General features: G+C 44.4%; 1 protein-coding gene and 1 long non-coding RNA gene across 3 annotated transcripts in view; one reads left to right on the forward strand and one right to left on the reverse strand.

Moving 5' to 3' along the window:
- The window catches only part of LOC132406253 (cysteine dioxygenase type 1-like), a 112,730-nt gene that overhangs the window by 26,746 nt on the left and 72,029 nt on the right, over positions 1–13,955 (reverse strand). The window lies entirely within an intron of this gene.
- The window catches only part of LOC132406255 (uncharacterized), a 48,644-nt gene that overhangs the window by 8,318 nt on the left and 26,371 nt on the right, over positions 1–13,955 (forward strand). Inside the window, exons 2-4 of one of the 2 annotated variants that reach the window (XR_009516112.1) lie at positions 1,551–1,726; positions 2,095–2,180; positions 3,174–8,226. This is a non-coding gene — a long non-coding RNA (uncharacterized LOC132406255). Of the gene's footprint in view, positions 1–1,550; positions 1,727–2,094; positions 2,181–3,173; positions 8,227–13,955 lie in introns of those variants that run through there. The other variant, XR_009516113.1, reaches the window with a different exon arrangement.

Below are 13,955 nucleotides of genomic sequence, written 5' to 3' on the forward strand. Positions count from 1 at the left end.
GACGTGATGGACATGGTGGGGTGGTTCCCTGAGCAGACTGTCCAGTTCATCTGGAAAAATGCCTGATCGTTAGACCTCACCAACAGGCTCCAAGACCTCGCCTGGCTGGCAGTGAGAGGGGCCCTCCCAGTCCGATCCCTCCTGTACGCCCGGAACGTCGTCTCCACACCCCTCTGCCCATGGGAGGACTGCAGTGAGGAGGAGTTGGTGACCCACCTCTTTGCATGCTGTGGGTTCGCGGAGAAGATGTGGAGGAGGATGGAAGAGGCAGTGTGGAGGTTCATCCCCAGCAGCTGCGTAACAGAGGACTCTCTGATACGCACACCGAGACCAACATCCGGTGCTGCTGGCAGATCATCAACTCGGTCAAAGACGTTCTTTGGTCTGCCTGAAACTTGATGGTCTACCAGCACACAGAGATATCCGTGGGGGAATGCTGTCGATTGGCACATTCTTGGCTGCAGGAGTATGTGCTGAAGGATGCACTGAAACTCGGTGCAGCCACCTCAAGGACCCGGTGGGGAAGGACCACAGTCTAGGGTTCTTCTCTCGCAGGAGTTGAGGGGTAGAGGGTTTGGGGGTATACCCCACTGAATGTAAATATGAAAGAACAGAGTGCCATGTGGGTGGCAAATTTTTTTTTATTAGTTTTTTTATACATTTTACAAATTAAAAAAACCCCAAATCAGAATGAGGAACATTAATACAGTGCAAAATTAAGCATACAATGACAATATGATACAAAGAAAGAGAATTTTAAAAAAATCACCTAAATTGAAGACAAGTAAACTTAGTATCCTCCCCCAACCCCACGGGTGGCAAAATTTTAAATTTTGAATTTTGAAAATGTAAAGACAGTAATGATAACAATTGTAAAGAATGGAATGTCATTGAATGGTTTATTGTATATAATTTTATTTTTGAATAAATTTTATTTTGTTTAATAAAAAAAATCTGAATGACTTTATTTCCTCTGTCCTGTCCTTGATGCAGTGGCCTGGTGTGTGGTATCAACATACCGATATCTCACCTCACGTCAAATGCCACCATAATCTCCCAGGCATCATGCTCTGCACCCTGCTAATCCAGAGTACTTCTTCAGTTCACCCAGGGCAGCATATCAAAACGTCCCTCATGGGAAAGAGCTTGTTGTGGTTCATCAAAGCCAGTTGTGAGAAGATAAAGAGATGTGGAACTGCCTTCATGGAAGGAGACAGTAGACAACCGTGGACTTGCTCTTCAGGGCTAAGATTTGTAAGCCCATTGATCAATGCTGAAGCATGAGGGACAGTAAGGTTTTTAATTTTAATAGAAATCCTTTCTTAATATTTACATTTGAATTTGACTGTTATTGTTATGAATCTCTGAGAATATTACTGCCATTTTAAAGTGCTTGATCTGATAGGATCTGTGATCTTTGAATTTTTGTTATTGTCCGCAAGTCCTCAATAACAAAGTGAATCCTTATAGATGATTTACATCTTCCAGTGTGTAATGATGCATTTCATGGCAATGACACCTGGTAAATTTAGCATGGCTTCACTTTTCAGGGATTGTATGATTCAGTTTCCTGGAATTCATTCTATTTAATGGAAAAGGAAATCGGCACATCCCAGGCATTGAGGATTTCAATTTCCTTCATTTCTGCTGCACTAAATGATTGACACGTACTCCAAGAACACCATCAGTTACCCATGCAAAACATCTAGTCTGCAGGTTAGCAGAAGTAAGTTTTTTGATTGATGCTCTTTAAAGTTTTGTTCTTGTTGCTAACAAGTCCTCGGGTATGTAGTGAAATTTTACACATGAATTTCATTCTCCAGGTTCCCGAGATACCGCTGAGTTAGCACACCACTGCTCTGTCACTGTGCTGACTATAGCATGTTGTTTTACGAATCGGGATTGTAGGTTTCACTTTCCAGTAATTCACTCTGGTTATTAGAAATGGAAGTTAGCTGGCCCAGGCACCTGATCTCATGCATCTCTGGTGCACTGAATCCAGAATCACACATTAAAAAGGGAGTTTTCATTTCCCAATATACACCTTTCAACTCTGCATGGCTGCTGATGCTTTGCTGCTCTTCACTCCCACAGGGACCCCGACTGAAGGCACACACCCGATCGCATGCAAACAGCAGCGACCCGTACTGGGACTGCTAGAGTGAAAGAGAGGCTTCGAGGTGAGGGTCAGAGATGGGTGGATTAATTTAACATAACACTATTTTGTGGTTACTGTGGAAGGGTATTGGTGCAAGAATCTGCCAACACTGTATGTTGCAGAGTATGGGTGTAGAAGGCTGGGATTTTGCCTTAGCAAGAGATACCCAACCAGTTAAATCTTGGATGTCACCACTTGACCAGAAACATCATGGCGATCCGTACATATACAGAATGCTGCTGCATATGTATATTCATATGTCATCAAATTATACAACTTGGAAACAGACCCTTTGACCAATTTCATCCGTGTCAACTGATACACACAAAATGCTGGAGGAACTCAGCAAGCCAGGCATCATTGATGGAAAAGACCACAGCTGATATTTTTGGGACTCTGCTAAAGGCTCTAGGCCCCAAGTGTCAACTATGCTATTTTCAGTGGATGCTGCCTGGCCCGCTGAGTTCCTCCAGCATTTTGAGTGTGTTGCTTGGATTTCCAGCATCTGTAGATATTCTCTTGACACAGTGTAAATTGAATTAGTCCTATTTTGATTCATAGGGTCAAGGACATTTTCTGTATTTGACCCATATCCTTCTGAACTGTTTCTATCCATGTATGTCTGAGCATGCGTTCTAAACATCATCCTTGAACTCAGCACTACAGCTTCGTCCAGCAGCTTGTTCCATACACCCCCACCTCTGTACGAAAGTTACCCATAAGGTCCATTACAATGGTTCTCTTCATTCTGTAGAACAATGCCCGTTAGTTTTATACTTTCCCACCCTGTGAAAAGGTTATAGTCCTCCAAATTATTTGCACAGCCTCATGATTTTTTATTTTCCTCTATAAGGTCACAGCTCACCACAGCCCCCCACCATGCTCCAGGGAGAGAGGTCTCAATCTATTGAGTCTCTCCTTGTAAGACAAGCTCTCCATTCCCAATAACACACTGTACTCTGAAATTCACTTTTTGCAGCCTTTCCAACTTAAATGACATCCTTTCAATACCTAGGTGACCAGGACTGCATATGAGTGGTCTCACCAACAACCAGTGGAGTTGGAACATGACATCCCATCTCCTGTACTCAATGTACAGAACGCTGATGTTGAGCACACCAAGCACCTCCTTCTCCAGACTGTCTCGCTGTGTCACCACTTCCATGGAACTTGGACCCTGTACTACTGGTCTCTCTGGGGATGACTGTCCTAGTCACACGTTACACATGCACACTTGCATTCAGGCCTGTATACACACATCTGTATGTGTAGACACTCACACAGATATTTACACTCATTCACAGTCCTCACTTCCTCATACACAACTTCACCCTCATCTCATTGTTGGTAACCCACCTCTGACATCACCCCACACAGAAATCAAAGGCAAACAAAACTATGTTTGTCCTTTACCTCTTCTATTAATACAAAAGCTGTTAGGAACAGAAGAGAGGCTATCTGTACAGAAGCCATCCCTGCCATGACCCCTTCTGCCCAGAGGTCAGAGACTCATTTGAACTGATGGTCAGAGATGCCACCATGTTTCCACCAGAACTGCAGCAGAAACACAACATCTACCAGATATTTCCTTAACAACCTCCCCACCGGTTGAATCTGCAAATCCTCATTGTCCCCAGAGAATTAAGGCAGAGCAGAGTATCGCCCTGCAGGAGAGTCAGCGGTGGGAGGTGAGAAACAGGAGTGTGAAGAAGATCAGGAATGATCATTTCATGTCCTTAAGCCCGAAACAGCAGCCTGCTGTCCAATCTCGGCCACATGGGTACAGTTTTGTGTTCTGTGGGGAACATTGAATACAGAAACACAGGAGCAGGCTCTTCAGCCCATCATGTCTGCACCGACCATGATGTCAATTTAACTAATCCCATCAGCCCACATATCCTTCCATTCCCTCCCTATTCATATACCTGTCTGAATGACTCTTAGAAGATGTTATGTATCAGCTTTTACCACTCTCCTGTCAGCACATTTCAGGAACCTACCACCTTCTGAGTAAACAGAGGAATGTCTCACAAATCTCCTTTAAAATTTTACTTTCTTACTTTAACCTATGCCCTCTATTTTTAGACCTATCCCTTTTGGGAAAAGGTCTCTGACATTTAACACTTTTCATAGTGTTAAATGAGGTCACTCCCTCTGCTTCGAATGCTCCAAAGAAAACCATCAAAGTTTCACCAACATCTCCTTATAGCTAATGCACTCAAATCCATGGAACTTCCTGGTGAATTTATTCTGCACCCTCTCTGAAGTTTACACATCCTCCCAATAGTGTGGTGGTCAGAATTGTCCATGTTACGCCATCTGTGGCCTGACCAAAACATTTTACAGCTTCAATATTATTTCCAATTTTTATACCCATTAATTACTCCAAAAAACGAAGGCAGCATTCCCTCCTTACCACCCCAACACTGAGCTAAGGACTTGCACCACCTGCTATTTATTGCATAATTTCTTCTTGCATTTGACCTCCTTTGACATCTCACACTAGTCAGGATTAAATTCAATCTTTCATTTCTCTGCGGAAAATATTCACTTATCATAGAAACACAGAAACATAGAAAGCCTACAGCCCAATTCAGGCCCTTGGGCCCACAAATCAATGCTGAACATGTCCTTACTGTAGAAATTACCTAGGGTTACCCATAGCCCTCTATTTTTCTAAGCTCCATGTACCTATCCATGAGTCTCTTAAAAAACTCTATCGTGAACTGTTGCCGGCAGACCATTCCAGGCACTCACCAGTCTCTGCATAACAAACTTGCGCCTGACATCTTTTCTATACCCCCTTCCAAGAACCTTAAAGCAATGCCCTCTTCTGCTAGCAATTTCAGCCCTGGGGAAAAACCTCACACTATGCACACAATCAATACATCTCATCATCTTATACATGTCTATCAGGTCGCCTCTCATCCTCCATCATTCCAAGGAACAAAGGCCAAGTTCACACAACCAATTCCAAAAGGCATGCTCCCCAATCCAGGCAACAGCCTTGTAAAACTCCTCTGCATCCTTTCTATGGTTTCCACATCCTTCCTGTAGTGAGGTGACCAGAACTGAGCACAGTACTCCAAGTGGGTTCCGACCAGGGTCCGATACAGCTGCTACATTACCTCTTGGCTCTTAAACTCAATCCCACGGCTGAAGAAGGCCAATGCACCATATGCCTTTTTAGCCACAGAGTCAACTTGCCTGGCAGCTTTGAGTGTCCTATGGACTCGGACGCCAAGATCCCTCTGATCCTCCACACTGTCAAGAATCTTACCATTAGTACTATATTCTGCCTTCATATTTGACCTACCGAAATAAACCACCTTACACTTATCTGGGTTGAACTCCACCTGCCACTTCTCAGCCCAGTTTTGCATCCTATCAATGTCCCACTGTTACCTCTGACTGCCCTTCACACTATCTACAACACCTCCAACTTCTGTGTCATCCGCAAATTTATGAACCCATTCCTTCACTTCCTCATCTATGTCATTTATAAAAATGACTAAGAGTCAGGTTCCCGGAACAGTTCCCTGAGGCACTCCACTGGTGTCTGACCTCCATGCAGAATATGACCCGTCTCAAACCACACATTGCCTTCTGTCGGCAAGCCAATTCTGGATCCACAAAGCCATGTCCCCTTGGATCCCATGCCTCCTTACTTTCTCAATAAGCCTTGCATGGGGTACCTTATCAAGGGCCTTGCTGAAATGCATATACACTACATCTACTGCTCTATCCTCATTAATGTGTTTAGTCACATCCTCAAAAAATTCAATCAGCCTCGTAAGGCAAGACCTGCCTTTGACAAAGCCATGCTGAGTATTCCTATTTAAATTAGGCCTCTCCAAATGTTCGTAAATCCTGCCTCTCAAGATCTTTTTCATCAACTTACAAACTACTGAAGTAAGAGTCACTGATGTATAATTTCCTGGGTCATCTCTACTCCCTTTCTTGAATAAGGGAACAACATCCGCAACCCTCCAATCCTTTGGAACCTCTCCTCTCCCCATTCATGAAGAAATGATCATTGTCAGAGACTCAGCAATCTCCTCCTTCACCTCCCACAGTAGTCTGGGGTACATCTCGTACAGTCCCGGTGACTTATCCAACTTGATGCTTTCCAAAAGCTCCAGCACATCTTCTTTCTTAATATCTACATGCTCAAGCTTTTCAGTCCACTGTAAGTCATCCATGTAATCACCAAGATTCTTTTCTGTAGTGAATACTGAAGCAAAGTATTCATTAAGTACCTCTGCTATCTCTTCTGGTTCCTACACAGTTTTCCACTGTCACACTTGATTGGTCCTATTCTCTCAAATCTTATCCTCTTGCTCTTCACGTACTTGTGGAATGCCTTGGGGTTTTCCTTAATCTTGTCCACTAAGGCCTTCTCATGTCTCTTTCTGGCTCTCCTAATTTTGTTCTTAAGCTCCTTCCTACTAGCATTATAAACTTCAAGATTGCTATCATTACCTAGTTTTTTGTACCTTTCATAATGTTTTCTTTTCTTCTTGACTAGATTTACAACAGTGTTTCTACACCATGGTTCCTGTACTTTACTATCCTTTCCCTGTCTCACTGGAACGTATCTATGCAGAACTCCATGCAAATATCCCATGAGCATTTGCCACATTTCTGCCGTACATTTCCTTGAGAACATCTTCCCAATTTATGCTCCAAGTTCCTGCCTGATAGCCTCGTATTTCCCCTTACTCCAATTAAATGCTTTCCTAACTTGTCTCTACCTATTCCTCTCCAATGCTATGGTAAAGAGATAGAATGGTGATAACTATCTCCAAAATACTCTCTCACACATAGATCTGACACCCGACCAGGTTCATTTCCGAATACCAGATCAACTACAGCCTCTCCTCCTGTAGGCTTATCTACATATTGTGTCATGAAACCTTTCTGAATACACCTAACTGTTACGAAGGATGAACAGCTCTGATGGGCAGAAGGGTGCAGAGTTGCCCATGTTTTCCCCCCGGGAGAATCGAAAACTGTTACTGTTGCCATGCTGCTAATGAGAGAGAGAGATGTGAGAGAAAAACATGATGGAATTGGAATTGGAATATCTGCTACAGATAAGAGAGAGATACAGAAGGGGGAGTGAGGCTTGTTGACTCACCATATTATGACTTCTGAAAGACATGGCCTCTGAGAGGATTGTTTACCTTATACTATTCTGTTCATTAAAATTCCTCAGTGGACAGCCGGAGTGGGCTGGTTTGATGGACAAAGCCATTCAAAGCTGATTGATACTTGAGTAGGGATAAAAGTGAGGTCTGGGGAGACACCCCTCAGACTCACCAGGAGACACACTATTGAGCACTGCTTGAGTGTTGGAACCCACGAGAAGGTGTGGGGCATCGGAGACCGCACGAAGGATCGGTCAGTTTAACTCACAGTGTTATAGCAGGGCCGGTGGTGGCTTGTGTGTGTGTCCGCCCTTGCCTGGGTGATGAGTCCACCACAGAAGAACGGTCCAGCAGAAGGACAGAGGGGTCATACCTGAATGGCCACAACAACACTTCGATGGATCAAGAACGTAAAGGAAGGTTTGCCTGTCTGTAGCCGTTACTGTTCACTCGCTCTCTCTCCAACAATTACGACACACCAACCAACATCTACCTCAGCACGAATGAGCTGAACTGAATTTTATATTCACATATGACAATCCATTATCCCCTAGACATCAATAGAGCTTGTTTATTATTGATTATTATTATTATACCCACAATTTTAGGTTTATTATTACTAATGTGTATTATCTATATATTTGCATTGTTGATATTGATTTGTATATTTTACTAATAAACACTGTTTGAAAATAGTACCACCAGACTCCAACGGATACTTCTATCTTTGCTGGTTAGACACCCAGTTACGGGGTACGTAACATAACAAACTCCACCCCATCTAACCCCTTGCTCTCGGGAGATGCCAATCAATATTTGGGAAAATAAAATCTCCCGGCATGACAACCATGCTATTATTACACCTTTCCAGAATCTGTCTCCCAATCTGCTCCTCTATGTCCCTGTTACTAATGGGTGGTCTATTAAAAACACCCAGTAGAGTTATTGACACCATCTTGTTTGTAACTTCCACCCACAGAGACTCAGTAGACCATCTGCCCCCCCCCCCCCCCCCTTGACTTCCTCCTTTTCTGCTGTGGTGACATTATCTCTGATCGGCAGTGCCTCACACCCACTTCTTTTGCCTCCCTCCCTGTCCTTTCTTAAACATCTAGAAGTAATAGTCCTGCCCTTGAGCCATCCATGTCTCTGTAATGGCCAGAAGATCATACCTCCAAGTACTGATCCACTTTCTAAGCTCATACACTTTGCTTTAAAATAGACACACCTCAAACCATTGGTCTGTGTGCGTCCCTTCTCTATCACCTGCCTATCCTCCCTCTCGCACTGTCTCCAAGCTTTTCTATTTATGAGGCAATTGCCTCTTCCACTGTTTCTTCAGTTTGGTTCCCACCACACAGCAATTCCAGATTAAGCTCTCCCAATAGCCTTAGCAAACCTCCCCGCCAGGATATTGGTCCCCCTCAGATTCAAGTGCAACCCGTCCTTTATGTACAGGTCATGCCTGCCCCAAAAGAGGTCCCAATGATTCAGAAATCTGAATCCCTGCCCCATGCTCCAGTCCCTCAGCCACACCTTTATCCTCCACCACATTCTATTCCTATACTCACTGTCACGTGGCACAGGCAGTAATCCACGGATTACTACCTTTGCAGTCCTGCTTCTCAACTTCCTTCCAAACTCCCTGTAGTCTGTTTTCAGGATCTCCCCCCTCTTCCTGCCTATAGTGTTGGTACCAATTGCACCATGACCTCTGGCTGTTCTCCTTCGCACTTCAGGATATTGTGGACGTGATCAGAAACATCCCAGACCCTGGTACCTGGGAGGCAAACCACCATCTGTGTTTCTCTCCTGTGTCCACAGAATCACCTGTCTGACCCCGTCACTATAGTCCACTATCACAGCTGCCATCTTCTTCCTTTATCTATTCTTCTGAGCCACAGAGCCAGATTCTGTGCCAGAGACGCGGCCACTGTTGCTTCCCTCCAGGGGTAAGTCCCCCCCCCCCGAAGAGTACTCAAACAGTGGTACTTGTTATTAAGGGAGACAGCCACAGGGGTTCTCTCTAGCATCTGACTCTTGCCCTTCCCTCTCCTGACTATCACCCACATATCTTCCGAGGCCCAGGGTGACTAGCTCCTATCTATCACCTCCTCACTCTTCCTGGCCAGACGAAGCTGTACCCTGCTGTATCCTTTGACAGACATGTTTGTTATCCACTAGTGTTGGTGCTGTCTGTGGACTTACTAATCAGCCAACACATATTTTCATCCAAATCCTCAGCATACAACTGGGAAACGGCTTGATAGCTGGTGAAATTGAACCCAAGTTGCTGGTGCTGTAATCCACCACTGAGGACTTGGATCTCCTTCATTTCTGATGCACTAAATGATAGGTGTGTGCAGACAGCATCCCAGGGCGCATACTCAGGATGTGCACAGCTCAACTGAAATGTGCGTTTCCTGACAACACTACTCTCCCTCTTGCAGTGTAGAGCACCCTACTACTTCAAAACATCCACCATTGTTCCGGTATCTAAAAAGACTAAGGTAGCATGCTTGAATGACTGGCATCCTATCACAGTTACCTCAAAAATAAGCAAATGTTTGAGAGGCTGGTCAAGCAGTACACATGCAGCATGTTACCACCCACTCTAGATCCCCTGTAATTTGCCTCCTGACACAACCGATCGAAGGATGATGCATTAGCCAGAGCTCTACAAACCGTCCTTACACATCTGGAGAAGAGGGATGCTTATGTAAGAGTTCTGTTCTTGGACTACAGTTCAGCATTCAACACCATAATTCCCTCCAGACTTGACGAGAGGCTCCGAGACCTCAGACTTCACACTGCTTTGTGTAGCTGGATCCTGGACATCCTGTCCAATTGCCAGCAGGTGGTAAGAGTGGGCTCCCTCACCTCTACCCCTCAGGGCTGTGTACAAGCCCCCTCCTTTACTCTTTGTATATGCATGACTGTGTCAGCATCCATACCTCCATTGTGCTAAATAAATTTCCTGACGAGGCTATACTGATAGTCCGAAATACAAATAATAATGAGGCAGCCTACAGAGAAGAAGTTATCACCTTGACACAGTGGTGTCAAGAAAACATTCTCTCCCTCGATGCTGCAAAAACAAAGGAGCTGGTTGTGGACTACAGGGGGAACGGAGATAGGCTAACACCCATTGACATTAATGGATCTGGGGTTGAGAGGGTGAATAGCTTTAAGTTCCTCAGCATAAACATCACCAAGGATCTCACGTGGTCTGTTCATACCAGCTGTGTGGTGAAGAAGGCACAACAGTGCCTCTTTCACCTCAGATGGTTGAAGAAGTTTGGTATGGGCCCACAAATCCTAAGAAATTTCTATAGGGGCATAATTGAAAATATCCTGACTGGCTGCATCACTGCCTGGTATGGGAACTGCACTTACCTCAATTGTAAGTCTCTACAGAGAATGGTGTGGACAGCTCAGTGCATCTATAGATGTGAACTTTTTTACTATTCAGGACACTTTCTACTATTTAGGATATTTACAAAGACAGGTGTGTAAAAAGGGCTCGAAGGATCATTGGGGACCCAAGTCACCCCGACCACAAACTGTTCCATTTACTACCATCTGGGAAACGGTATTGCAGCATAAAAGCCAGGACCAACAGGCTCCGGGACAGCTTCTTCCACCAGGCCATCAGACTGCTCAATTCATGCTGAGGCAACTGTATTTCTATTTTACATTGACTATCCAGTTGTACATAACATTTATTATCAATGACTATAAATAGCACATTGCGCACTTGGACGGAGACGTAACATAAATGTGTTTACTCGTGTATATGAAGTATGTAAGTAATAAAGTCAATTCAATTCAATTCAATTCAATTCAATTCAAGCACCATCAGTTACCCGTGCAAAACATCTAGTCTGCAGGTTGGCAAAAGCAAATTTTTTAATTGATGCACTTTAAAGTTTTGTTCTTCTTGAATTTCATTCTCCCAGTTCCCGAGATACCGCTGTTAGCACTCCACAGCTCTGTCACTGTGCTGACTGTTGCATGTTGCTTTACTAATCAGGAATTTTAGGTTTCACTTCACAGTAATTCACACTGGTTATTTGAAAAGGGAATCAGCAGGTTGCAAGAACCTGGAATTGTGATTTCATGCATTTCTAGTTCTCTAAATAATTGGCATGTGAAGCACAAACACCATCACTTATCCCTGCATGAAAACAGATGACCAAAAACTTATTTTCAATTACAACTTCAATCACCCACTAAAAGGGGACTGTTTGTTTCCCAATTTCACCTTTCAACTCTGCATGGCTGCTGATGCTTTGCTGCTCTTCACTCCCACGGGGACCCCGACTGAAGGCACACACCCGATCGCATGCAAACAGCAGCAACCCGTACTGGGACTGCTAGAGTGAAACAGAGGCTTAAAGGTGAGGGTCAGAGGTGGACTCAGTTAATATAACACTACTTTGTGGTTACTGGGAAAGAGTGTTGGTGCAAAAATCTGCCAACACTGTAGATTGCAGAGTATGGGAGCAGATTACTGGGATTTTGTCTCAGCAAGTGATACCCAACAAATTATAAATCTTGGATGTCACCATTTGACCAGAAACATCCTTGAGGTCTGTACATATAGGCTGACGCATATGTATATTCATGTGTCGGAGAACTGTACAACTTGGAAAAAGACCCGTTGCCCACATCAATTGAATTAGTCCCATTTCAAGTCATAGGGTCACAGTCATTTGCCTGTATTTGACCCATATCCGTCAAAACCATTTCTATCCCTGTATTGTCCAAGTGCCTTTTAAACAACATCATTGTACTTGGCCCTACAGCTTCATTCAGCAGCTTGTTTCATATACATACCCCCACTTTCTGTGCGAAAAAGTTACCCTTTAGATCCTTTATAACGGTTCCCCCTTAAAACAGCGCCCTTTAGTTTTAGACTCCACTACCCTGGGAAAAGACTGTAGTCACCCAAATTATCAGCACAGTTCATGATTTTATATACCCCTGTAGGGTCATAGACTTTCTGTGAGAGAATGTTGTTCTCAGACTTCAGTTCAGTATTCAACACCATAATTCCCTCCAGGCTTGACTAGAGGCTCAGAGACCTCGGCCTTGATGCTGCGTCTTGCAGCTGAGTCCTGGACTTCCTGCAGATCACTGGCAGGCGGTAAGAGTGAGCCCCCTCACCTCTGCCCCTCGACACAGGAGCCCCCAGGGATGTGTTCTAAACCCCATCCTTTACTCTCTGTACAGTCATGATTGTGTCACCACCTACAGCTCCAATCTGTTAATTAAATTTGGAGATGATTCTACATTCATTGGCCTTATCTCAAAAATAATGAGGCAGCCTGCATAAAAGTAGTCATCACCTTGACACAGAGCACAACAGTGCCTCTTTCACCTCAGATGCATGGAGAAGTTTGGCATGAGTCCCCAAATCCTAAGAACTTTCTACGCGGGCACAATTCAGAGCATTATGACTGGCTGTATCACTGCGTCTACTTCCCTCAATCGCAAGGCTCTGCAGAGAGTGGTGCAGACAGGCCAGTGCATCTGTACATACGAACTTCCTACCATTCAGGACAGTTATAGTCACAGGTGCATAAAAAGGGCTCAAAGGATGATTGGGAACTGGAGTCACCCCAACCACACGCAGTTCCAGCTGCTACCATCTGGAAATGGTACCGCAGCATTAAAGCCAGGACCAACAGGCTCCAGGACAGCTTCTTTCACCAGGCCATCAGACAGATTAGTTCACGTTGACACAATTGCATTTCTAAGCTATATTGACTGTTGTGTTGTATATCTTACTGTACATAGTACACTTCTGATGGCATGCAAACAGCAGAAATCCTTACTGGATCTGCTAAAGTGAAAGAGAGGCTTCGAGGTGAGGGTCAGAGTTGGGCGGATTAAGTTAATATAACATTACTTTGTGGTTACTGAGGAAGGGTGTTGCTGCAAGAATCTGCCAACACTGTATGTTGCAGAGTATGGGTGTAGAAGGCTGGCATTTTTCCTTAGCAAGAGATACCCAACCAGTTAAATCTTGGATGTCACCATTTGACCAGAAACATCAGGGAGATCTGTACATATACAGTATGCTGCCGCCTATGTCTGATTGCGTGCACAGCATTCTGAAATGGGATGGTGAGTAGCCAGATGTCATGGTACACATTGGTACCAATGTCATAGGAAGAAAGAGTGAGGAGGTCCTGAAGAGATAGAGAACTTGGTATGAAGTTAAAAAGCAGGACCTTAGGGGTGGTAATCTCAGGATTGCTACCTGTGCCACGTGCCAGTGAGGGTAAGAATAGGATGCTCTGGAGGATGAACATGTGGCTGAGGAACTGGTGTAGGGGGCAGGGTTCAGATTTCAGGATCGTTGGGACCTCTTCTGGGGCAGGTGGGACATGTACAAGAGAGACGGGTTACACCTGAACTACAGGGGGACCAATATCCTTGCAGGGAGGTTTGTTAGTGCTACTGGGGGTGGGTGGGTTTAAACTAGATTTGCAGGGGGATGGGAACCAGAGTGACAGAGTAGTTTGTGGAGCAGGGTGAAAATAAATGATGTTAAAGTTTCATGCAAAGTCACAAATAGTAGGGTTGTATGTGGTGATATTAATCTTCTGAGGTGTGTCTATTTCAATGCAAGGAGTATT

This window comes from Hypanus sabinus, chromosome 16, assembly GCF_030144855.1.
Source record: "Hypanus sabinus isolate sHypSab1 chromosome 16, sHypSab1.hap1, whole genome shotgun sequence".
NCBI classification, from domain to species: Eukaryota; Metazoa; Chordata; class Chondrichthyes; order Myliobatiformes; family Dasyatidae; genus Hypanus; species Hypanus sabinus.